General features: G+C 43.8%; 1 long non-coding RNA gene across 1 annotated transcript in view; it reads left to right on the top strand.

Annotated features, from left to right (window-relative positions):
* Positions 1–11,378, top strand: part of LOC112542791 (uncharacterized) — a 45,219-nt gene extending 33,841 nt beyond the window's left edge. The window contains exon 4 of the long non-coding RNA XR_015797550.1: positions 9,052–11,378. This is a non-coding gene — a long non-coding RNA (uncharacterized LOC112542791). The remainder of the gene's footprint in view (positions 1–9,051) is intronic.
* Positions 11,379–27,417: the final 16,039 nt, after the last annotated feature.

Below are 27,417 nucleotides of genomic sequence, written 5' to 3'. Positions count from 1 at the left end.
AAGGTGGTGGGTCCACCCATTTCATGGTGGGTCCATCCCTTTTACTCCATGTGATGCATGTTAAAAAGGTGTGGGACTACAATCTTGTGGTTGTGCCTACCTTCTTGACTTATGATTAAACTGCTGAGGGGAGGGCAGTGAAGTGGGCTCTGGCAAAGGCGTGTGGTATAGATGTGCACAGAGTTTCTTTTTTTTCCTCCTAGCATTTTTCCTGTAAGTGCAGGGTCTGCTTCTTTTGGATCAGCTGAGTGTAGATCCATTGGTTGTGACAGGAATTGACTGACCAGCTTGTTACCTCAGCTTGACGTCATGGGCTGAGGGAGAGGGACTGGCCCAAAGTAACCCAGCCAGCTTTCATGCCTAAGGTGGGACTAGAACTCACAATCTTCTGGTCTCTAGCCTGGTGCCTTCACTACTAGACCAAACTGGCTCTCCTGTACAAAATTACAACTGCTTAAGCATTACACACACAAACACATTCTGACTTCCTCTGCTACACACTGGCCAAGGGGTGCAGGTTGTTTGGGAAGACAGGAGTCCTGTGTAGATGGGGTGGTTGTATGCACAAATAGTGGAGGGTCTCCCAACCAGCTCCCTATCTAGTTTTTCATTTTTATCCTTTGCCAGCTGTTTTTTATCACACATAAGTTCAGAGGCTCTTTTGTTGACCTGCTAGGTTGCTGGGTCAAATGTGACTTGCTGCAAGGCAGTGAATATTCTAATCTCTGGTTGCTGTTTACTTCCTTATCTCTTCAGCTTGATCCTGTACACTGTCACTGTCTTCTCTAGGGTCGGATCCTAGCTATTCTGCTCCCAAAGTTTTAGTTTTGTAACACCCAACAATCATTAGGATGAGTAAATGACAAAAGATTCCTCTGACTTTTTTTGACAGACTGGTATATCTGGTACTTTGGCTATATTCACCTTATAGCTCTGTATCTTCAAACCTTTGCTTGACACCAACTTGAAGAACCAGTAATGTGCGCAGGCCAATAGCTTTGATCCCCAAATAACAGCATCTCCATGGGGATATAATTGCACAAAGGCTGCCATTATATACTTGTGTCCCAACATCTGATTCAAGTATGTGAGTCGTGGGATTTACATGATGATGTTGTTACATCAGTACTATCAATTGACTCCCTTTCCATGTATTGTCGAAGGCTTTCACGGCCGGCATACGATGGCTGGTGTGGGTCTTCCGGGCTGTGTGGCTGTGGTCTTGAAGTCTTGTTTCCTAACGTTTCGCCAGCACCTGTGACCGGCATCTTCAGAGTGCAGGAGCACAGACAGGAGCAGTTCTCTCTGTGTCCAGGATGATGTGACCCTTTTGTGGGTATTTATAGAGATCTGAAGGGTTGGGGGGATTGGTGTGTGTGTGGTGGGGGGGTGGGGGGTTTGGGTTAATGAGTGACTGCTTGTTTTGGTGTCAGACCCCCCCACCACACACCCCCAATCCATCCCCCTTCAGATCTCTATAAATACCCACAAAAGAGTCACATCACCCTGGGCACAGAGAGAACCGCTCCTGTCTGTGCTCCTGCCCTCTGAAGATGCCGGTCACAGGTGCTGGCGAAACATTAGGAAACAAAACTTCCAGAACACGGCCACACAGCCCGGAAGACTCACACCAGACTCCCTTTCCCTTCGCCCCAACTCCTGATTTGCAGAATCAGAAAACAGAAATACATTCTACACTAGTATGATTTTAGTTTGGGCTTGTATGAGAGAGAGTAGCATGTCCTCCTTCCCTCCCCTCCCCTCCCCTCCTCTCCCCTCCGCTCCCTCCTCCCCTTCCTCTTCCTTTTCCTCTTCCTCTCTCTCTCTCTCTCTCTCTCTCGATGTGTGTACATATATATACCCCCACATTCTTAACTGTGGACTGAAGTAGGAATAAAGGTCAACACTGAATACCTTAACCACCCACATTTTGCAGATGACATTATCCCTTTCTCTAATGCTGCTGAAAACCTTCAAAGATGAATGACAGAATGAAATGACAGCACCAAGTTATCAGGCTTGAAAATTAACTTGAAGAAGACACCAGTCATGTTCAGGAACTACTGCCAACCTGTGCCGATAAAAATTGAAAATCATGCACTGGAGAAGGTCAACAGCTACCTCTGCCTCGATCAAGTTTACTATGGAAGGGGATATCATAAAACAAATTTTGAACCAGACTAAAGTAGATTGGACAGAATCTGGACAATGTTATGCTGTATTCAAAAGCAATAGACTGACTTGCTCAAAGACCAAATTGTTTAATCGGTGTATACTACCTGTGTTGACATATGGTTGCAAAATTTGGATATTAAACACAAAAGCAGTGCAGAAGCTGAAAGTTACACAAAGGAGCATGGAATGCCAAATGCTTAACATAACAGAACTTTATAAGGAAAGAAATATATGGATCTGGCAACAGACAGGAATATGTGACCTCATGAGGCAGGTAGCCTCATGGAAATGGAAATGGAAATGAGCTGGCCATATTGCATAAAAAACAGATTAACACTGGACAACACCAATCCTCAATTAGATACCAATTGACCTTAACATACCCAGAAACCCCTGGAAGAAAAGCTGGACAGATGATATAACTCAGTTCAATAGTAGTAACTGGGAGCATTTTGCAACATTTTGAAGCAGCTGGGAGGCTGCTGAAGAGGGCTTCATCCTACAGCGGATTGTTTTAGGTTGATGATGGATGGATGGACACAAATATAAGGATACACATATATGCATATTTCTTAGTATACATTACTTAAGAATACATAACTTAAGTGAACAATGCACTCAAACCTTCCCCCCATACCTAGCCATAAAGTAGAGTGCATAACATTTTTTAAAATGTGGCAGAAGGGGATTAACTTAAAAACATAGCCTTCTTTTCTTTACTGAGCTATTTAAATTAGAGGGCTTGCAACTTTAAACTGTGCACCCCTTTTTAAAAAAATCAGTTATTGTTCTTGAATGCTGATGATTGCCAGAATCCTCCACATCTGTTGCAACAAGTTTCTCTAAGTTGCTTAAACAAAGAATAAAAGAAAGGGAAGGAAGGGGAAGGGGAGAGAACAAATGTAATGAAGGTTAAAAGCAAAATTATTAATCTTACATTCAGCCGATCAAATTTTACAAACCACATCATGACTGTGTCTGGATTGACTATTACTCTGGGTTTGTAGGAGTTATAATATAAAAGGCCAATGGAGTGGAAAGCAAATGCATTTCAGAAATAGATGCCCATTATGTCCTTTTGCTAAGGTGATGCACTCAAAATTAGGGAACTATTCAGATGGCTTTCTTACACATTAAATAAAGTGTATTTGGCTTATGACCTTGAGGTTGATCGACAATAGAGCATCTAGTAAGCCTCCGCATAAGTTGAGGTGCAAAATATGTGACCCGAAAGATGGGTATTGTCCGCCAGCATCTCTATTGGAGTCCTCTAGAGCTCAACCTTGGCAACTTTAAGATGGGTGGACTTCAACTCCCAGAATTCCCCAGCCAGCCCAGAATTCTGGGAGTTGAACTCCGCCCATCTTAAAGTTGCCAAGGTTGAGGAACCCTGCTTTAGAGGGAGGAGAGCACAAATTGTTTGCCTTGTTGGCATCTTTAGGCTCTTGGGGAAAATTTAAGGTGAAATAATTGGTATTCAATTCATCCTTTACAGCTCTGAAAGCCCATCCACACGCCTACCCCTACTGTACAAAGTCTGATATGGCCCTCAAGAAGATGTAGATAAATAGGCTAGTATCTTTCTGAAGAGAGTATAAATTGCTTGGGCTGTCCAACATAGTGCTCTACCCTACAATAGATTACAGGAAGCGGAAGTGAAATAAGTGGGTTAAACAGGAAGTGCGTTTAACTTTTACTTTCTTTCCTTCTCTACTCTTACTTGATCAGACGATTCAATTCAGCTGTGCATCTCTCCTCCCCACTTTAGAGGAGGATCAAAAGGGCTCCGAAGAGAACAGGACTTAACATCACCAATATGAGTTATTCCATGGCTCAGATACCAAGAGAGAACGTTAACAAAAGAAAAATGTTTTCCTCCAAGTTAGAAATATTAAAAATACTGACCAGCTGCATTTTCTGTCTTAAGCTTCCAAACAAAACAAAACAATTAAAAAACAGCATGATCCCAGAGCCCAAGATTCACATATATCTCCTTACAAATATGGGCTAACCTTCTCCCCTCCATACCATGTACTGTAATTACGTTTCTTGCTGCAACTGTGTGCCGTGTTAAAGCTTCCTCACCTACTGTGTTTCTTTAATGATATGTTATTTCACACATACTGATAGCATCAGGCGAGGCAGAAAAATGATCCTACTTCCCCCCCCCCCAATTATTTCTTTCAAAGAAGAAAGGATTTTGGAGAAATGCTCATGTACGAAGTGAGGTCTTCTTGCACATACCTGGTTACAGTGGCTCCAATGGATGTGCGCAATGCACTTTCTCTCATTGTATAATCATTTCTGCATTGGTCTGCAGCTTCCACGACATTCCAGGGAAAGACGTCAAGAGTGAACTGTCCCATTTCCTCCCCTTTCAGTAAAAGGGCTATTTTTCCTGCTAAGCAGAAGTCATGCCACTGAAAAGTATTTGAAGAATATCTCCTTTGTCTTCAAAAATTCAGAGAAATTATCCATTTCATTCCTCTGCCCCAAAATTGGCTAAAAGTCTGTTTGTGTTCAGTTCCACTACAGTCACAGAAGTTGTAGATCTTTGCTGTCAGCAAATTACTGTGTTCCCACCAATTATATTTATCCTTGTTAAATATTTTATAAAAAGACTTCAGTAAAATAGAACTAAGCTTTGGACTGCCTGAAACACTCACTGCTTTTTGTAAGGTCCAATTAATTCTGCGGAAGGTTATTTAATCAGATGTTTGCTTGGAAAGCAACATTTTGAAAACATACCTTCTGATGACAATGGTGGAATGTGTTCCTTTTATTTCATCCGTTAGAATCTTTTAACGAAACATAAGGAACAGCACTGGCAACCTTTCACTTTTCTGTCATCCTGTAAATACAGCAGCAGCAAAATAAATAGTAAATCATATTCTGTGTATACTTCACTGTAGAAACATGGAACATGCTCTGATTTTTACATGTCCATGCAACTAAATTTAGCAGAACTGTGTTTAGAGCTAGGAAATATGAAAATGTCTAAAAGAAATAGACAAACAATAGTCCATTGACCCTTTAAATATTCCAGCTTAGCGGGGAGGCTTATAGGTTTTTTAAAAAAATCAGTGTTAGAAAATTTCCTAAGTTTGTAAAGATTCCTAACCTATGGGACTTTCGATGCATCTTCCCCTATTTTACATAACTGCTAATGTAAACTTGCCTAAGAAAATTTATTTTAACAAAATGCACAGCGGCACCCTTTTATTCTTAACACACATCTTTCCCCAATATTTTAAAAGGCATATTCTCCCAATGCACGCTCTCTTTTACCTAATGTAGGTGCCTGTCAGCCCATTACAAGGCCACTCTTTTCATGCAATTTTCAGGAATATACTTTTTCTTCTTCCAGATATAGATATGGTTATGGATTTTCTGATCAAAGAAAGACAGGCAGAATAGGTATATGCAGATAGAGATGCAAAGAAAAATGCAGAGATAAAAATATATGAAGATAGAGAGACAGAGCGATAGAAATAGAGATAGATCTGCATCTTTTACATCATTTATATACATGATTTATTACTACACATGAATGAGACCATTCTTGCTCCAAGCCATTCTGCGCCTGTTACTGTGCACCTGAGAAAAATTTCCTCTTGATGCCTCTATGTACAGTATTAATGTTACTACACATAGAGAGACTGATTGATCACAGGGAGATCAAGCTGAGAACTCCTTCATATGGGAAGCACTGGAGACTGGGGTGCTTAGTATGGTACTTCACTTGCATCTTAGGGTTGACCTGAGCAATCAGAAACCTTCCCATATGAATGATGTCTATACTGAGACCAAAATGATCATTGATCAATTGTTTAGAGTTTCCAAAGTTTCTGTCCAGTCATGGAAACTTTCATTGAATTTTCTGAGAATTGCAACACTTGCTAGGCACATGTCAGGAGAATGAAGTGGGAAGGTGGATGGATAAAATTACACTTTGAATGTTTCTCTATGTAATGCGGCAGACAGCTCAGAGGATTCTGACAGTGAGGGGTCTATTCTGGAAATGTCGGATGAACATCGGCCACAGGAGGTCATGAGCAATCAAGCGCTTGAGGCCGACCCACCAACAATCATCAAGAGCAGCTGCTCAGACAATGAGACTGGGGCAACTGTCCAGTCTGCTCGGCTTTGATTGTCCCCCACTTGGGGTGGGCTGTACTTAAGAGCTTACTTTAGCCTATGAGACTCTTGTTGGAAACAACCATTCTACCTGGATTCTGTGCATCTGAAGCCTTGAATCTGTTACCTCCTGAAACTCCAGCATTCTGAACTCCCACTGGCTGATGACCTACCCATAACGTCTAGACCTCTGGATCATGACCCAATGAAGCTTCCACCTGCTTCATTGGAACTTATTTGCAGGCAGGCTTATGTGGGATTGGGACTTCTCTGAAATGTGTGCTCAGTTGCACACATGCTCTGCCTATATATAGCTGCCTTTAATTGCTTAAATCTAAAGGAAACCCCTAGCAATCTAACTTCTCTCTGTATGTATGTGTGTATGTGATAGGCTTGGAATAGAACATGTAAAAAGAAACCTTTAAATCAAAAGTAGCATGCCACACATTAGTCTGTGATAAATAATATCATTGGCCTGTACGTGTGCATGAATATCCATATGTGTGTGTTTAATGAAACGATAAGTTTACACATCCCTGCAAGTTTGTCATTCTGATTATTACTTATTACATTATATACTGATGCATGGTCACGGAGTAGCTGAAAGATTTGTTTCCCTATTCACTCTGAGTATCATTCTTTGACAATTATTACTAGGAAGTTTTTTAACTTTGGGAAGATTTAGTTTTTTTGCATTTTTAAGACTACCAAAGAGAAGAACAACTTTATCAGTCATCCTTAGCAAATAATCATAAAAATCACCTTGGATTTGTAAAACTCAGCTGGTAGAAATTAGCAGCACCTGGAGCTCAGAAACGAAGAAAGGTCAGAGTGATGAGTACTTCTATAGGAGAGTCCTAGGGTTATAGGAAGTTGGGAAAAAAATGAATAACTCAGAATAAGGTAATGGCAAACTGCTTTTGTAATATTGCCAGAAAATGTGTAAGATTGTCCCCATCGATTCGAGCCACACTGGAGGGCATTTTTATATTTGTATTCCTTTTTCACAACAACAAAGGGAGAAATTTCAAAAAGGAATGTGGGAATACCACCTGAATGATTATTTGGATTCACAAAGCAGGCTGGGCCATCCAACTGGGATGGAAAGAAAGTTACCTGCAAACCAAATTTGCAGGAAAAGAAGAGAAGCTAAAATTGCAGGCCGTACTGAAGATCAATCCAGAGTAAAGTCAGATTGACCTCAAACCTCAAAATGGTTTTTCATTTTATGTCCAAATGCCTCCCTCTGAGTCCCAATTATTTTTTTAAACCTTTTGGAAAATAGTGTCCGTACACACCATATTAGTTTTCAGAGAATTATCTATTGTGGTCTATTGCGACAGATACAGCAAAGAGCCTTGTAGCTACTTAAAACTGACAAGCTTCTTTCAGCTTCAAGAATCATGGTCCACTTCAAAACTGTTCATTCTATCAGTCTGTAGCTGGCGCCTTCCAGTGCGATAGTTCCCAGAAAGATGGCAATGTAAGCTTTTTTGCTGTAAAAATAAAACACCAGAGTTTGATGGTGAAGACCGTATTATCTCATAAGTAATTGATTTCGCTTTTAAATTGTATTAAAAGCACTGTGCATTTAACATGGTATCTCAGTAATCTTTACGAAATCCAGGACAGTATTATAAAACTCAATATGGATCATAGCAGTTACAAAGTTCTTGAAAACAATGTATTTTGCCCTGGAGTATTGCTTACTGAAATAGTTTTAGCAATGATATCAAGAGATTAGGAATAGTTTCTACTTCAACTTTTTTTCCAATATATAGTATGGTTATCCCACACGTTGCCTGGTTTTGATGTTCAGGACTGAAGTTGAAGTATTTTCTTTAAAATGTATGCAAATATTTGCATTTGGAGGGTGGTTAACCCTATTGAGGACCAGAGACAATGATTGTTTCAGCATTATTTCTCTCCTAGACATTGTTTCATGTGGGTGGGTCACCAAGATCGTATGGTACCCATCACCAGTTGGTGATACTTTTACATAACTCATCTAATATGATTTTGTGAGGAAATTCCTAAGAGCAAAAGAGTGAAATAAGAGACTGCAATGTTAACAGACATTCATTTATTTATTTATTTTCAAGTAAGGGCAAAAACATGTAAAAAGATGTTTTCCAAACCTGAGGTAAATGTCAGGGAGAAAGTGGAATAGTTTCAGCTTAACTATAACATCTCTACATTGCCTGGGTTACAACTGTGGAATAGAAAATTATTTTCCTGGTAATGTATACTCACTTCACATGCCCCAAATCTGACTTTTCACTGAGATGAGCCTGCTAGCAAACCTGAATGAATGAATGAATGAATGAATGAATGAATGAATGAATGAATGAGTTTATTTATGCATGTATTTAAAATCCCATATTGAGATGCAAACTGATATGCTGGAAATGACACAGTGATACGTTCAGAGTCCTGGTATTTGGCTGAGAGAAATTGTTTTCTTTATAATTCACTTAATTAATTTTTGTTGTTGTTGTTCATCAGTGTAAATGGTAAAGAACTCAAAGTCACGAATTCAGGGGAGCTGTAAATGCCAAGTATTGTCAACCATTTCCTGTTTATCTTGCTTCATTTTCATCCAGAATGTTTCATTTCATTCATTTACATTTTATTTGCATGTATGTATGCACATACTGTTCATGGCCAGCTTGGTGGAATAATCAGCTTGAGCTTTCTTCAGAGGCTACTTAGCGTAATTGGCTTAATTGTCTTTTACAGATGCTATGCTCAAAGTACCCAGAAGGTATCTTATCACATTTGAAGAAATCTCCACTATGAAAGGCACAATTGGACATTCAACAGAATAAAAGTCTACATGGTCCATCAAAAGTGAATGATCTTTTAGGCTGCAGTCTGTTGTTGAATAGGCTTCCTGAAGAAGATGAGAAATGATGACATTCACAGCCTTAAACAGTTTGAGACTTTGATATCTGGGGAAACATTTCTTTTATATATACCTATCCACGTATCAAGACCTCCCAAGGAAGTATTTTGAGAGTAATGTATTACATATCACAATGAAATAATATATTCTCAGCTATGGAATGTTGTTCCCACAGTGGTCATGCTAGCAATTTTGGTTTAATTTTGGTGTCAACTGAAACTGAACTATTCATAATGTTTGAACAGGAACACCCAGGTTGGGGAAGGGAGGTCAATATCAGCAAGGTAATGAGTGTGGGATCTCAGTCCAAACACATGGGTGTACACATGGGTGATGTTGACACATCTACAAAAACTGCAGAGCTTGGATTGCGATGCCACCCTCCCCTCATTTTGCAGATTTTGAACCCAACCCCCCCCCCCCATAGATGCCATTGTGCTTAGGTTTATTATAAACGGAAGGTCATTAAATTTTTCCTGCCTTAAAATGATCCTTTACTGCTTATTAAGAATCAGTCAATTGTTATGAAATAGATGAGCACAACATCCTGCTAAATATTATTTGTTTTGGTCACTGTTGTCCCAGTTTGGAAACATTGTCATAGCTGGGAAGAAAACTCTTGATGGCTGTTTCTGACAAACATTTTATGTGGCTGTTGTTTCTCCATTCAGATTTACAGATAGTTGTTTATTAAATGTATGTGATTACCCTACCAAATTAGAACTCAAGATAGATAAACATAAAATACACATAAATCATACCAATGTATATAAACTAGATTCAGCTATATACATTTTCCCCTTTTCCTTATCTTATACTTTTAATTTTGAGAAACGAATTATTTCTCACTCCTTTTCTCCTCTTTTCCTAATATGGCTTACCCTGAAAGGGATAGCCTGATAAATAGGCATGTCCATTTCTTCTGTGTGTGCTGCTGTGTGTGTCTTGGATAGAGGTGGGGTGGTCAGACTTACCTCTTCAGGGTTGGTAGATAAGTTAGAATGGCCCACCTTCACTACCTGATGGGACCATTAGTCTTTCCAAGAGCATGCAGTGATTGAACCAGCAGTTCAAACCCATATCTTGTTGCAATCTAGAATTCAGAAGGGACAAAGGCATTGGAACAGATGGCTTTTGAGTAGTCGCTAATCCCAGGCAGCTGCTTGATTTTCTGAGAGGTTTTCTGGAAGATGACGTGCAAGTGGAGATACCTAGAGCAATGGTGGAAGCTAATAAAGGAGTATGACTAAACAGGTATACGTGCCCATGATGAGTCCCTATAATCTGGTGATAATATTGGTGAAGGGATTATATTCTCTGGTTTTACCTCTGCAGAATCCCATCCAGAAGCTCCATTCAAGGTTACCTGCACCCTATTGGGAAAGAACAAATTGATTGATTCTTGTGCAAGTTAATTTGACCTTTTGCAAGATTCTCTGTGCATAAAATAACTCATATATGCTCAGGGAATAATGCCACTGAGGCAGAGTCTAGCAAGATGACTAGAGAAACATTGTGCAAGGTCATTTGTGATCCATTTCAGCTTCTAGAATCTGGTTCTGAAGCATAAGCTCTACTACCTGTGGGTTACTGTTTTCTGAAATTCTTGTATTGCTGGCTAATTTAGAATTTGCAGGAAAGATACTGAAGCAGGAGGACATTAGAAGAGGTTCCAGGACAGAAAATTGTCCCTATTAATTTCTTACAGCACCAAGGCCCCCTCCTCTATTTGCCATGGTAAGCTGGAATTTGACTCACAGATTGCTTTTGTGGAGCACATTTTATGGTCCTGCAACTTCTCTTTCCCCCTCCACCCCCAGAGTTGCTCAGTTTAGGCATCAGCAAAGGAAGGTTAGATATTAATGAGGATTAAGTGTCTAGCAGGCACAGGCACCTGCTAAACAAAAGAAAGAAAGAATTATCTGATTGGGGTTAGAGTTGGAAGTAGAGCTAGTTTGTCTAAGCAGCCTGTCTTCCAGGTGTTAATTCAAAAATGCAGGTCAGTCACAGGACTGTTAGATACATGCCTACTGTATGTCCTTTGGACACCCAAGGGAGATTAGCCTGGCTTTGGGGAATTTTATGCTTTGGATTTTGGATACAGTGTCTAGAATCCTGTGATAGGGCAACACGCAGATCATTTTAACTAACATACAAACTCCCTTCCTTCCTTCCTTCCTTCCTTCCTTCCTTCCTTCCTTCCTTCCTTCCTTCCTTCCTTCCTTCCTTCCTTCCTTCCTTCTGTACAAAGAAGGTAGAACCGAAATATAATTCTCAAAGGGCAAGTCAATAATGTGTGAATATACAGAACTATCATGGTACATGTTGTGAAATAATAAGCTGAGAAAAAAAAAGTTTTGATTTCTTTTTCATCTTCATAGAAAACTAATAAATTTTCCACTAGTTCCAAAACTGTCTCACACTTGAACATAATGACAAAATGGAACCTTTAAACAGATTTCACAAAGAGTTCTGTGATAAAAAAAAAGCTTATACTGTACAAGACTGCTTAGATCTTTTTTTTTCCTTTACATGTAAGTGTGCAGGACAAAATCTCAAAATAGTATTTATTATCTTGTTTGTAAATCACACCTGATCCCTTTCTAATTAAGTATATTCCTCAAGATACCTAAACATTCCTTGCTTTTAAATTCTTTTTCTCATTAGAAAGATATACAATATCTTTAGCTAATTGGATAAATCTGATTTCTATTCTTCGTTCAGTTTAGGTGTATTAGGGAATTTTTCTGTAAGGGTTTCATAGTCACCATTGGCTTGGCCTGTTCATTTTATCCTGTTTCTATCCTCAGCAAAATTAAAGAAGCAATTCAAATAATATCTTGAGGTAGTGGAAGAGCACATATATGAGTATGACTAAATGTTGTATGCTGAAATTCCTTTCCTCTATTGTAATTTAAATGATGTATTGAATTTGCTTGATAGAATCCAAAATTTATAATCCAGCCTTGCTGTCAATGCCTAATATATATCAATAATTGCAGAGAAGAGATGAAAGAGATGAAAGGGGGAAAAAAAACTTTCTATGTGATGAATAAAGACTATTCCCATTCCATCTTTTGTTAAAAAAATTAACCAGTTTAAATCAGAAATCCAAAGCAAGAAGAACCAAGGATTCTACATTCACTGCAAGATATTTGTTTTGTCCTTTTATGCCTTATGGAGGTCAAGTTCATAAGATCTCCTGTTTCCATAACTTTGATGCTTTTACCAATTTCATATAATGTCCCAACTTTATTTGCTTATTGATTGATTAATTGATTGTCCCAATTGAACTAGGTGGACAGTCAGCATTCCTTGGCCTTCAAAGTGTTTTATGGCTGACCTGACAGGATTTATAGTTCCTTAAGTCTCTGAGAAGATAATTATGGTGGTGGTTGGGGTGATGGTTTTGTTTTGTTTTACTTGTCCTGAGCAATATCATATTTTCCCTTTATTTCCCCTTCACAATGTTCCCCAATGTGGAGGCCATTTCTGTCTTAGTCCTACCAAAACATGCATAGCATCAACAGCAGAGAGAATCCAATGGGTTGTAGCTTCATATTGATTGAAGGTCTAATTAGTGGTGAGAGAAGAGCACAGTTTTGCTTTATTGTTTTTGTTTTAATTCCTTGTTGGGACTTCAACATCATTCAGTCCCCCTGCAGGGAAAAAAAGGTTCAATTCCTTTCCTTTCCCAATTTCTGCCTTTCTCCAAATGGGAAGCTTACAAACTTCTCTTTAATCCCCTTTAAAAAAGAACACCAGGAACTTGTTAAAGCCGGACTTAAATCTCCTCCTTACAGTAAAACCTGAGAGAAAGAAAATATGCTGATTCAATAATAGGAATAAAAAGGCAATTTTTCAGGGTATTGAATGCAAATATGAGCTTTCCATCAGATGGCTGAAGAGGTGAAGCCTGGGTGGGGGGAAATATTAGACGTATGAACTAGTTGTTGCAAGTATCCCCAATCTGAAGACTATTTTGTATGCGTATATAAAATATATGACCTTGGTGTGAGGTTTGGACTCTAAACAATAATAATTTCTTCCTATCCTGATACTGGAAAAGGGCAATCAAAAGAAAAAAAAGGTCACATAGACAAAAATGCTAGCTGTGTAAAGAATCTCCTCACATTAATCATATTTCTAAAGAAAAGTGAAAGTCTTCTTTCTTGGAAAGGGAACCTTAATTGGATCATTGTGTATTGGTGAATATCTAAGGCTGACAAGGGGGGCGGGCAGTTTGGTGTAGTGGTTAAGGCACCAGGCCAGAAACGGGAAGATGATGAGTTCTAATCCTACCTTAGGCATGAAGCCAGCTGGGTGACCTTGGGACAGTCTGTCTCAGCCCTAGGAAGGTGGCAGAAACCTTGCCAAGTTGAGGTCAAGGAAAAAGGAAGCACCTTTGAGACCAGCTCAACTCGTGGTGATTTCTTGAGAAACTATAAATCCTGTTAGGTCAGCCATAAAACACTTTGAAGGCCATGGGATGTTGATAATCCAGCTAGTTCAATTGAGACAACCAATTAATCAAATCCATTTTGTTCTAGTTCTAGTCCCGCCTTAGGTGTGAAAGCCGGCTGGGTGACTTTGGGCCAGTCACTCTCTCTCAGACCAACTTACCTCACAGGGTTGTGGTTGTGGGGAAAATAGGAGGAGGAAGGAGAATGAGGTATGTTTGCTGCCTTGAGTTATTTATAAAAATAAGAAAGGCAGGATTAAAAAAAAAATCTAACAAAAAATCCATGCAGGTTTCTTGGCAACAATATGGAAGTGGCTTGTCATTGTCGTCTTATGGGATATCTTCTTGACTTGAATCCTGCCAATAGTCCTGGATTTCCCAGATGGTCACCCATCCATGTACCAATCTAGCCTGACCCTGCTTAGCTTTTGATATCAGTCAAGATTTGCTCGGCGTACCTTTCCACTTTCTGCTTCTCTCACTGTGACAAAATTCTTCCAGGATACTCAGTTGTCTCAGTGAGCTAAAGCTCATCCATGTGTGCTCCAGCCTCCCTTTCTTTCATTGCTGGCTCTTCAGAAGTGGTCTGTGAAGGCCAGAAATTGTTTTTCTGGGTAAGTTTCCTTTTCCAGCCAAGCAGGAGTGAATGTCCCAGTGACCCCAAGTTCTATCCATTTCTTTTTCCATCCTCGCCACGGAAACGTAGACTATAAACTGTGAGAGAGGCCACAAATTGCTATGTTCCTGGAAATTTTCCATGCCTCTGCAAGATTAGGTCACTCTAGACTAGTGTGAAGTGTCTCTGATTTTCTCATATAGAACCATAGCTTTCTTCTACTTTGCAAGGCCAAACTTCTTCACTTTATCACCCAGAGGAATAAGCCGAACTACTTGGATAAAACTGAGGGAAACCTTCTCAAGACCTGTAACAACGGTGACATCTCAGCTGAAACAAGGAAGGTAGGGAAAAGGACCTCTTGGCTTGAGGTGGCATCATTCTAGATTGAGGCTATTTTTACCATAACTTATAACTATTCCACTGGATCCTTTGGAAAAGTAAGGATTTTCTCTTGTCTTTGGGGAAAATTTCTAACTCCAGTATAGCACCTCCCCACGTATATACCTTAATCACGTTGAAATATAAATGTGTTTCTTTTTATCTTTGACTCTGTGTCTTTTTCTGAACCCTCAAAAGAAAATAAACTTCTATCGAATCACCAAGACGCATTTCCCCTCCCATCATCCATTATACAACTTGATGATCCCAAGAAGATTAATAAAGTCAAGTTGTATTTGAATTAAGCTTTAGTCCTGATGAATTAAGTGGACATGTCTGACAATTAAATATTTTCTTCTTCTGGAATATGATTTTGACACCATTATCAAAACTACAGACTTTCTGTATAATCTCGTATCCAAGTAATAACCAGGTTAGATTTTTTTAGGTCAGCCAAGATTAGCACTGGAGTCAAACTAAAGCAACCAAATCCTGAAACACAAACTATCTTGCTAAGTTAGATTTTACAATGGCTCCCTTATTAAGTTTATCCCCTCCTGTTTTGTGTGTCTTTACAGTTTTTTATGTGTAATTATTTTTATGTATTTATTTTTTAATTGTTGTACGCTGCCCAGAGTCACCTTGTGTGAGATAGGCAGCTATATAAATATGATAAATAAATAAATAAACAAATAAATAAATAAATAAATAAGTTATCAATTAAGGTTCTCTCTCTAGATGAGTCTTAATTTTAAAACAGTTTTCCTATGTGTATTGCGCACACATAATTCTTTGGGGGTTTTATTTAGTCTGCCTTTTATATTTCATTTTGCATTTCGAACTGGATTATGAATCTCTTCTACTAAAATTGTAGCATTTGTTTTGATATTTCCCAAATGAGGTACTTGAAACCTTTTATTCTGTATGCTTTTGAAAGGCCAGTGAAGAAGTATTTTAATTAGAATAAATTGTTGAATGGAAGGTAAAGATTTGATTCTTGAAGACAACATGGACATTTTGATATCATTTTCTTAGAGGCAACATGGAAGTGTTTTGCAGCTTATCTTCTTCTGGAAAGTTTTTCAACTTGTGAGTCTGGCCTGGTGATCTCCAGCTGGTTAGATTTTTGAGATCAGCCAAGGTCAATGGGATGGCTTTATGTGCAGTAAATGGGTTTGATTTGATTCAAAAGTGAACAATGATACACTTTTGGCCGTTGTTTAAAGATCCATTAGTGGAGAGTTATTAAGAAGTGCCTATAGTTAGAACCATACGCTTAAGCATATCTGATAATTTGCATAATTTGTATTTGCATAGCCTGACAGACACACTTAAGCTATCTGAACTTGACTATCCACTTTAATGTTGCTTTATTAGGGATTTATTTCTTATTTCTGTTCTTGGATTGAAACTTTTGATTGCATAAAAGCTCTGCATGGCCATATTTCACCAAATAATTATTCCAGCCATCATGTTGCTACTATCTATATTCATAAATTTCCTAACATAATTGCTCATCTCATTCATTACATATTTTAACTAGCTGGAGTAAACATCATTTTAAAGAGGGGAACCTTTGCTTCTAAGTGGAAAGTTTAGAGGCAAAAACTGTCTGGATGTAGAGATGGAAGATTTATAGGGCTGATGGCAACCTCCCAACATTTATCAGATGAAAATACAACAGTATTATGTACTTATTAAAAACTTGCAGGAGAAAAGATATGGGGGAAATAGCAACTTCAAAATGATATGGGAAAGATACATGCGATTTGATCTGGCCATAAATCAAACTGTAATCTTGATTCACATTTACCTAGGAGTAAATTTCACTGAAATGTACATCCAAGAAATGACTGTATAATAAGCCAAAAAAGAAATATTTGGTAACCTAGATCAAGTTTCCCAGTTGCTGCTGTCAAAATACGTTTAGATTCTGCGGTTGTTCATGTGGAGGGATTAAAATATATATCAAGACGGCAGCCATAAATTAATGATCAAAGCCCTGTCTCTTTTTTAGGTGTGTGACATACAAAGTGCACATAAAAAAGAGTGAAACTTTGACACACACACACACACATACACACACACATAGACTCCCATGTTTTGCAGAACAACTCTCAGATTTTCCATTTAGCATGGCTGTTAGGAATTTCAGAAGATGTAGGCCAACATGTCTGAAGAACATTATGTTGTGGAAGACTGCTAGAATAGATAAGGCAGGATCTTGTAAAACTTCTCTATTCTGGCCAGAGATAGGGAATTTATAACCCATTTGAACTATAAGTCCCAGCCGCCCCCACCAGCTTGGCTAATATTATTCAGCATAATCTGGAGGGTTATAAATAGCTTCTACAAGAAAAGTCATATGATCTAGGAAAAATTATGCCATTATGAATTTGTTACCATGCTTAATTATAACTTTTTTCTGCAAACCAAAACATGAAGTCTGAAAGATATTCGATAACACATTTTGTAGTGCCCGCTGAATTTCAAAACTCTTGACTATCCCCAGGATTTAATGATTATAAATTTGTTTAGTCGTTAAGTCGTGTCCGACTCTTCGTGACCCCATGAACCACATTGCGCCAGGCCTTCCTGTCCTTCACTGCCTCCCTGAGTTTGCTCAGTTTCATGCTCATTGCTTCAGTGATGCTATCTAACCATCTCATCCTCTGCCGTCCTCTTCTCCTTTTGCCTTCAATCTTTCCCAGCATCAGGGTCTTCTCCAAAGAGATCTCTCTTCGCATTAGGTGGCCAAAGTATCTGAGCTTGAGCTTCATTATCAGTCCTTCCAATGAGCAATCAGGGTTGATTTCCTTTAAGATTGACTGGTTTGACCTCCTAGCAGTCCAGGGGACTCTCAAGAGTCTTCTCCAGCACCACAGTTCAAAGGCATCAATTCTTCGGCGCTCAGCCTTTTTTATGGTCCAGCTCTCACAGCCATACATTACTACTGGAAAAACCATAGCTTTGACTATGCGGATCTTTGTCGGCAAGGTGACGACTCTGCTTTTTAATATGCTATCTAGGCTTGCCATAGCTTTCCTCCCAAGGAGCAAATGTATTCCAATCTTCCACAATGTTCAGAAAGCCACCCGTCCTTTTTAAGAAGAGGCTGGCAGCTGACCAACCTCTTCTTAAAAACCTCTAGGTATGGAGAATCCAGAATCACCACAGATACTGTTTCCCTATTGTATGGATCTTGCCATCAGAAAGATCTCTAGAGAGTTGCAACTACCTGATATCCATGATTTATTTTCTTAGCTTCTATGGCAATGGAAAATAGCTTTTGATCCTTTTCCCTACATCATTCTTTTATGTATCTGAATACTGATACTATGTCTTGCTTCGGTTGTTCTTTCTTTGGACTGTGTTTCACAGGGAGACTATGAAACTGTCTCCAAAATATTTTTTGGAAATATTTCCAAAAAACTAACAACAACAATGGGGTGAGACTGTAGCACAATTTGGCTGCCTTTATATATTTCTATATTAGAAGTTATGAGTATTCCTGAAATGCACAATGAAATCTGGAAACAATTTAGCTTTTTAAACCATAATTATGTTTTTCACCCCTCATCATCAACATCATCAGGTTCTTCTGCCTCTCCTCACAGAGCATGTCTTCAGCTTTGGTGCCCTCTTCCAAACTTCTTCTAACCTGTAGATAGGTACAGCTAAACTAAACAGCTACAACACCATATATATGATTTGTCCATTCAGGTTTAGGTTCAGAATTCATTCATTTCTATGGCGATGAATCAGAGTTGCCCCTTGTCCTCCTTTCTTTATCTTTGTAAAGTTATACTTAACAGGAAGATGTTTAATGCATCTCTTTGTGCTGGGAATAATCATACCTACTGAGTTTGCCTAATGCTGACAGATAAGAATATTGTTTGCTTTGTTTTTGATAAGCATCTACCATTCAAATCTGTCTTCACTAATGGAATAGAAAAAAAAGTGGAAGAAAAGCAAAGCTGACAGATTGGTCACCTCTAGAGAAAAGCCAGACACTCAGAGATGGTGTAAGTCCTAATAAGTTGCTGAAAGGAAACAAGAACTGAAGGAAAAGTTAATACCGTACCTTCACACAAGAGATTTTGAGTCAAATGGGTAACTTTGCTTTATTAAAAAAAAAAAAAAAAAAAAAGAAGAAATAAAGACTGCCAAACAATTGTTTTTCACCCTCTAACTAGCAAGGACAACAGAGAGAGAGAAAAAGCCAATTGTGCAAGCTTGTGATATTCCCACCCCATTTCTTATGGGTTACTCAACCAGATAATTGTTATTAAAATTAGATTAAGCTTTCACTATCCACATTAGTTACATACCATGACAGTTTATGACAGGCTAGTAGTCAACAGGGAGACCGTGAAACAATCTCCAACATATTTTTGGAAATATTTCTAAAAAAATAACAACAACAATGGGGTGAGACTGTGGCTGCCTTAAGATGTGCTTTATATATTTACATATTAGAAGTTATGAGTATTCCTAAAATGTACAAGGAAGTCTGGAAATAATTTAGCTTTTTAAACCATAATTGTGTTTTTCACCCCTGTGGCAAATCATTCAATCAAAATCACCATCATCATCATCATCATCATCATCATCATCATCATCAACATCTTCATCAAGCATTAACGAGTTGAAACCAAAAAAGTAATATTCTTGTTGAGAATAGAAAGGTTTTTCAGAAGAATTTATGTATTTAATTTATTCACAGTATTTATAATCTTCAGTCTGCAAGGACTCTGGGTAGTTCAAAAACTGTATTGAAATGAAAAAATATGCATAGCAAATAAAAATAAAACAAGATACGATATTAGTTAAAATCCCTCTGATGGCAATTCATAGTCAGCCAGAATTAGTCCACCCTCAGAAGAAGGTAGCTTCCTGTATTTCAAATGCCAAAAATTTGGGGCTGTTCAACCTAGTGTAAGGTTTGCCCCGTTCGACAGAGAAACTCTCGTGACACGTGTGGTTCACAAAGAAGGTTTACTCATGCGTAACGTAGTAGTCACAAGCAAAGCCAGGACTGGCTTGGTACAATTGCATCACTTGTTATATTCCCCCCTTCCCGCGCTTTTTTCCCGCCCCGCGATCACGTTGCAGCTGCGGATTATTGGCCCCCAATAATCCCCCTTGATTGTTCATGATGGCAGGATCGGTCAGGGTCTATTGTCCTTGATTGCCAGTCCCCCTCCGGCTGGGTTGGTTCCTCCCCATTACGTGCAAGCCCGCGGGTTCTGTGCTGCGTTGCGATCTTGTTTCGCTGCCTGCAGCCCCGTTCATTGCTGGCTCGCGCCGTTATCAGTTTATAGTTAAAAGCTTCCGCTGCGGTTTTCCTGTTTGGCTGGGCGCAGGTGGCCCGTTAATTAGCGGCGCTTTCAGTTCCTCTTTTCCCCGCTAGCTACCGCCGGTGGATTCCGCGTGGTCTGGCTGCGAGCTTCCCTGAAGCCCCGTGCTGACCGAACCTGACATACCGCCCCCCTGAAGACAATTCCCCCCCCCCGGCTCTATTTCGGCTTCCCGGGGTATTTCTTGTAAAAGTCCCGCACTAGGTCCGGTGCCCTTATGTGGGTTTTACTCACCCATTCGCTGTGGGACTTGGGAAAATGTTTCCATTGCACTAGGAGCTGGGTCTGCCCCTTGTGCCTCCGGGCGTCCAGTATCTGGTTGATCTCGAAATGCTGCTCCCCCCCGACCATGATGGGTGGTGGCACTCCCTCTGTCTTGTGCCAGGCGTTCCCCAGCTGGTGCAGCTTTAGCAGGCTGCAATGAAACACCGGGTGGATCCTTCCGAGGCTTTTCGGGAGCGTCAGCCTGACGGTTACTGGATTGATGACCTCTGCAATGGGGAACGGCCCCACAAACCTCGGGTTGAGTTTTTTCGATGCCTGGTGCGTCTTTAGGTTTTTGGTTGATAGATACACCTGGTCCCCCACTTTCCACGGCTCCTCGGGGAGCCTCTTGTGGTCCGCGTGTTTCTTGTAGTCAGCTTTGGCTCTTTGCAATGCCGCGTGCGCCGCTCGCTGGGTCGCGTCGATTTGGGCGAACCAGGCGTCCAGGGAGTTGATCTGGGATTCCGGCTGAGGCAACTCCGGCATGGGGATGAAGTCTCTCCCGGTGGCTACTTTGAACGGAGAGAACCCGGTACTCTTGTGGAAGGCGTTGTTGTATGCCACTTCCGCGAATGGTAGTAGCTCTGCCCAATCGTCCTGTTGGTGCCCCACGTAGCAGGGCAGGTACTGTTCGAGCCCCCCGTTCAGGCGTTCCATGGCTCCGTCCGTCTGCGGATGCGCCGCGGAAGAAAGGGCTTGTTTCGTCCCCACCCGCTTCAGGAACTCCCTCCAGAACCGCGCGATGAAGTTGCCGCCCCGATCGCTGACGACCCGTCGGGGCGCGCCGTGGAGCCGGTAAACATGTTGCACGAACAGTCTTGCCAACCCCTCTGCCGTGGGGACTCGCCGGCACGCTACAAAGTGCGCTTGTTTAGAGAATAAGTCCGTAACCACCCAAATGGCGGTCTTCCCCTTACTCTCCGGGAGCTCTACTATGAAGTCCATGGCGACCTCTTGCCATGGGCCGTCAAGTTCCGCTACCGACTGGAGTAGCCCTCTAGGTTTGCCTTTGGCCCCTTTCACCGTCGCGCACACTGGGCAACCCCCCGAGTACGCCTCCACGTCCTTACGGAGCGTGGGCAACCAAAATTGCCGCCGGATTAAGTGGAGCGTCTTTACGAAGCCGTAATGCCCCGCGCTCCGGCTGTCGTGGGCTCTTTCCATGACCTCCCGTTGGCAACCCTCGGGCACATACAGCTTTCCTTCGTGCCACCACAACCCCTCTTGGCTGGTTAGCGCCTCTCGGTTCTGCTTGAGCCAAGCGTCCCGCTCCGCCGCCTCGGCGAACCCTTGCCTTCAGGCGCCGCGTCCCGTCGTTCCCCCTTGGTCTGGCTTCGGGTCACCGCCTTTGCAGCCAGTCTGCTGGCAGGGATGATGGAGTCCACGATCTCCTCCCGTAGGCTGGCGTGCTGGGGCATGCGAGACAGTCCATCTGCTAGGAAGTTGCGCTTCCCGGGGATGTGTTTTAGTGTGAACCTGAACCTCCCGAAGCACTGGGACCACCGCGCCTGTTTGGGGGATAGCTTACGCAGGGTCTTCAGGGCCTCGAGGTTCTTATGGTCCGTCCACACCTCGAACGGTTCAGCTGCCCCCTCCAGTAGATGCCTCCACGTGGCCAGTGCCCACTTGACTGCGTACGCCTCTTTCTCCCACACCATCCACCTTCTCTCCGTCTCGGTGAATTTGTGGGAGGCGTAGGCGCATGGGTGGATGGCCCCCTCCGGGCTGGGCTGGAGCAGGACTGCCCCCGTTGCCACGTCTGACGCATCTACTTGGATTATAAACCGCCGATCTGGGTCAGGATGGCGCAGGATCGGCTCCGCTGTGAACCGCCGTTTTAGCTCCTCAAATGCCCCCTGGCATTCTGCAGTCCACGCAAGTGCCATGCTGGGCTTGGGGGGTTTCCCAGTGCCCTTGGTCTTCAGCAGGTCGGTTAGGGGGAGGGCGATTTGGGCGAAGTTTGGGATAAACTGTCTATAGAAGTTCGCAAACCCTAGGAAGCTTTGGAGTTGCCTCCGGGTTCGCGGCGCTTCCCAGCCCAGGACATCTTTCACTTTCGCCGGGTCCATCTCAATTCCCCGGCTGGATATTCGGTAGCCGAGGTAGTCTAGTTGCTCTCGATGGAACTCGCATTTCGATAGCTTCGCGTACAGCTGTGCCTTCAGCAGTCTCTGGAGCACCGTGCGCACCAGGCTCACGTGCTCCGCCAGGGTTTCGGTGTAGATGAGGATGTCGTCCAGGTAGACCAGGACGCCCCGATAGAGTAGGTCGTGCAGCACCTCATTTATTAGCTGCATAAATACCCCCGGGGCCCCTTTTAATCCGAACGGCATCACGGAAAACTGGTAGCTTCCGAGCGGCGTGTTGAACACCGTCTTCCACTCATCTTTTGCGCGGATCCTGACTCTGAAGTAAGCTTCGGGCAAGTCCAGTTTTGTGAACACCCTCCCCTTAGACAGATGCGACATCAAGTCCTTCATCAGGGGGAGGGGGTATTTGTACTCCGTGCTGATTGCGTTCAGCCCCCGGTAGTCCACGCACATTCGAAGCGAGCCATCCTTCTTCTCCCGGAATAGTACCGGGGCCGCTAATGGCGACTTTGCGGGTTGGATGAACCCCCGCGCCAGGTTCTTGTCTATGAACTCCCGCAGACCCCCCATTTCTCTCGTTGACAGGGAGTACATTTTTGGCTTAGGCAGGGCCGCCCCTGGCTCTAACTCGATGGCGCAATCACTGGGCCGGTGTGGTGGGAGCTGGTCGGACTCCTTCTCCCCGAACGCTGCTGCCAGGTCTCGATACTGCCTCGGGATTCCGCCGCCCGTCGTGGGTTCCCCGGGCCCGGCCTCTCTCTTTGCGGTTGTCTCGCCAGTCGCCGCTGCCTCCCCATGCCTCGGGATCGTTGCGGGTCTCTGGGGTCCCGGCGCTGCTGCTGCTGCTGTTGCTGGCCGGGTCTCAGGCTCCGTCTGCTCTCGCCCCATCTCCCGGTGTCCCGGACCCTCCACTTGCCCGTCTGTGGTTGCGGCCGCACCCGTCTCCACGGCTCGGTCCCCTCGGCTCCCGCACTTCGCCGGCCTGTCGACCCCGAACCGCACTGCCTCCGCCGTCCAGTCGACCCGTGGGTTCCGTCGTCGTAGCCACGCCAAGCCGAGTACCACCGTGTAGTCGGCCACCGGGACCACCACAAATCTCAGTTCTTCCCGGTGACTCCCGATCGTCATCTGGACCGGCTCGGTGTAATACTGAGCTGCCCCCCCCCCTGCCAGCATGCCGTCTAGCTGGCTGAATGCAATGGGCTCCCGGAGGCGCCTCAGCTGTAGTCCGAGCCCTGAGACCACAGCTGGGTGCATCAAGCAGTGGGTGCAGCCTGAATCCAGTAGCGCCCGCAGCTGTGCCTCCCCTCCGGATCTCACCCCCCGGATGTGTATTCTCACCCGGAACGGAGGGCAGTCCTCATCTCCTATTGGGTCCGCGCGCCTCGACTCCTCTGCTCGCACTGGGACGCTGTTCAGTGCGAGCGCGCCTCGTTTCCCGCCGGCTCCGAGTCCTCTCCGGAGGACGCCATCTCCGGGGTCGACCACCCCCCACGTCCTTTCTCGGTCACCGCCGCCACTGCCCCCTTCCGCGGTCGGTCGCCGGCCCTTTTCCCGGTCGCACGCGGGGGCTTGACTTCAGGCCATGGTGGGGCTCCTTCCCGCTCCGTCTGGCACTGCGCCGCTCGGTGGCCTCTGCCTCCGCACCGGAAGCACAGGTTCGGGGCTCTGGTCACCTCTCGCACCCCAGTGGACTGCCGCCGACTGCTCCGCCTTTCCTCGGGGGTTCTCTCCCTCGGCTGGTCCCTCGGCTGGTCCCGTCGCCTCGCGCTCTGTTGGATCTGCCGCCACGCCGATTCCGCCGTTCCGGCCAGCCAGATCCAATCTTTCACTGTGGACGGGTCGTCCCGCCCCAGTGCCCGCTCCAGGATCTCTGGATTGAGCCCCCTCTTAAAATATTTCACCCTCAGGGACTCCGGCCAGTCCGCGAGCTTCTCTGCCAATCTCCGGAACTCCAGGGCGTACTCTGATACCGACTTGCCCCGCTGTCTGAACTGCAGGAAGTCGTCCTCCACCCGCTTGGCGCTCAATGTGTCCTCGAATCTGTCCCAGAGCGCCTGCATGAAGTCCGGGAAACTCCGTAGTTCCGCCGCGTTGGCATCGTATAGTCCGATCACCCAGCTAGCTGCTTGACCATCTAGCAGCTCGGCCACGTAGGATACTCTATCCTCGTCCCTAGCGAATAGGTGACCACCCCTCTGCATGAACCCCCTAACATGCGTCAAAAAATGCGGCAGCTGTTCAGGGTCCCCTGAGAACTTCCCAGTGATACCTCGAAGTCTCAGGGCATCTGCCGCCCGTCGGTCCACCGACCGGGGCGTCGTGGGCGGTGCCGGCTGAGGTGCCGGACCGCCACCCCTGTTGCTCGCCCCCTCGCTCACCGCAGGTGGTCCCACTCTCTGTAGCAGGGTCTGGAGCATCGCCTCCATGGCGTCTAGGTGCCGCTCGACTCTCTCCTCTAGTCGGGCGAACTTCTCGTCCCACTCGCGGTTCCGGGACCCTGAACCTCTGGTCATCGTGACACCTGAACCGTCTGGCCCTTGGTTCACGCCCATCGACCACCGCTTGGCTGGAGGGCGCCCGGTCCTGGCCGCTGTCCCGTCGCTCCCGGGTGGCTCCGACCGTCCCTCCTTGAGCCTGGGTTCCTCGTGCTCCAGCTGACCCACGGATTCCTCGTCGCTGGTCATGCCTGTATTGGAAAAGGAAACGCTCCTCGGTGGTACCGGGTAGCGCTAACGGTGAGTCCTGGCTTTATGTAAGGTTTGCCCCGTTCGACAGAGAAACTCTCGTGACACGTGTGGTTCACAAAGAAGGTTTACTCATGCGTAACGTAGTAGTCACAAGCAAAGCCAGGACTGGCTTGGTACAATTGCATCACTTGTTATATTCCCCCCTTCCCGCGCTTTTTCCCGCCCCGCGATCACGTTGCAGCTGCGGATTATGGGCCCCCAATAATCCCCCTTGATTGTTCATGATGGCAGGATCGGTCAGGGTCCATTGTCCTTGATTGCCAGTCCCCCTCCGGCTGGGTTGGTCCCTCCCCATTACGTGCAAGCCCGCGGGTTCTGTGCTGCGCGGCGATCTTGTTTCGCTGCCTGCAGCCCCGTTCATTGCTGGCTCGCGCCGTTATCAGTTTATAGTTAAAAGCTTCCGCTGCGGTTTTCTGGTTTGGCTGGGCGCAGGTGGCCCGTTAATTAGCGGTGCTTTCAGTTCCTCTTTTCCCCGCTAGCTACCGCCGGTGGATTCCGCGTGGTCTGGCTGCGAGCTTCCCTGAAGCCCCGTGCTTCCCTGAAGCCCCGTGCTGACCGAACCTGACACCTAGGCCCTCACTTTATTGTTTCCACTAAGTAGCAAAGTTGATCTTCTAGACCATTGTTTCTCAACCTCAGCAACTTCAAGATGTATGGACTTCAATTCCCAGAATCCCCCAGCCAGCTGAGGTTAAGAAACACTGTTCTAGACTACAGTTAGATATGTTGGTGTTCCATATGGCTTGGGGATGGGCAGGTGGGGAATCCTGCAAATCTGTTTGTTTACCATTTCCCCTTCTCCCTAGCACCAAGATTTGGGGGTGGCTTATTTTGGCATCACAGCTACAACAGACATGGGAAGGAAATGGTGGGGATGAGGGCGAGAGGGGGACAGGACTAGCAGAAGCTCAGTGATGACTAGCCAGATGGAGGGAACACTGGTTGATTATGGTTAATGCTTCCAACAGTTCAGGGGAGAAAGCTATGGTCTCTCACAAGATGGATCTGGGGGTTTGGTGAAGGACTGGGAATGGAAACATTGGCAGTGCAGAAGCTGTGTTCAATCAATCCTGTAATGAACATTTGTTCTAAAATTATGTCCCCAAAGTTAGCTCATAGGCTTTTTTTTTTTTTTTTTACTATCCTCATCTTCTTTCTCCTTTGGCTCAATTTGTGTGTCATCAAGTCAGCGCTGGCGTTTAGTGACCACATACTGTAGATAGATTTTCTCCATGACAATTTGTCAGTGATTGGGGCATAAACCTGGATGATATTTATATAAAAGTGTTGTCCACAAAGTCTAATTGATATTATTCAGTCATTGATTGCATTTTAGCCAAGTACTGTTCTTACTATTCCCTTCTTAACTACAAAAGCAATGCCAATCTACCTTCCTCCTCCTCCTCCTCCTCCTCCTCCTCCTCCTCCTCTTCTCATGTCCAGAGTATCAACAGTGTGATTTTCGGACAGAAACTGTCTAATCCCAGTCCATTTCAATGCACTGATGCCTAAGATGTCAATGTGTAGTGGTTTCATTTCATCCTTCACTGTACTGAGCTTTCCTGTGTTCATGCTTCATATGTCACCTGTTTCCACTGCAATTCTGTCTTTGCAGCTTCAGATTTTCTTTTCCTGTATGGCAACATCATACATGTAATCCAACTATGTCATAAACACCATTAATACTCTGAAAGATCCTCAGCTCTTCCTCAGTAACATGTTGAGTTGAGGAGCCCATCAACCGGCACTATATTGTCCATCATCTTATATTTTCCATCCATGTGGTTTTCTCACTAAAAATACAGGAGTGGTTTACCATTGCCTTCTTCTGCCCGGTATGAACTGATGCTTTTGCCATTGTCCCTAAAGGAATCCTCTGCCTCCAGCATCTTCCTATATTGCTGCTGCTCAAAAGAGGCGCCTGCTTGCTTTAGCTGGGCAGCTGGGATGACCTTCACCCCTTGGGTGACCCTGCTGGGAATATATACTCTTGGCATAGACTCTGGGTGTTCTTCACTCATCCCTGCCAGGAACACACACCATCAACATAATGAGCATAGTAGGACTTGCCTCCATTTAACTTTACAAAAATCTATATTTTAAAAATTCTCTGTAGGATCACATGTCAGTTCCTTTGAAGGAAATGGCCTCTACTTTTACTGTGCATCATTAAGATCCATCAAATGCCCTGAGCAGGCCAAAGAAGGAATAGTTAGCTTTGCTGGGCCAATTACATGATTGGATGGTAGCAGGAGGCAAGCATGTGCCCTACCTGCC

This window comes from Python bivittatus, unplaced genomic scaffold, assembly GCF_059951505.1.
Source record: "Python bivittatus isolate LINGU-HERP-01145 unplaced genomic scaffold, Pbiv_v1 ctg000590_np1212, whole genome shotgun sequence".
Lineage (NCBI taxonomy): Eukaryota > Metazoa > Chordata > Lepidosauria > Squamata > Pythonidae > Python > Python bivittatus.
The sequence above is the reverse complement of the archived record's forward strand: the minus strand, read 5'-3'. Positions and strand labels throughout refer to the sequence as shown.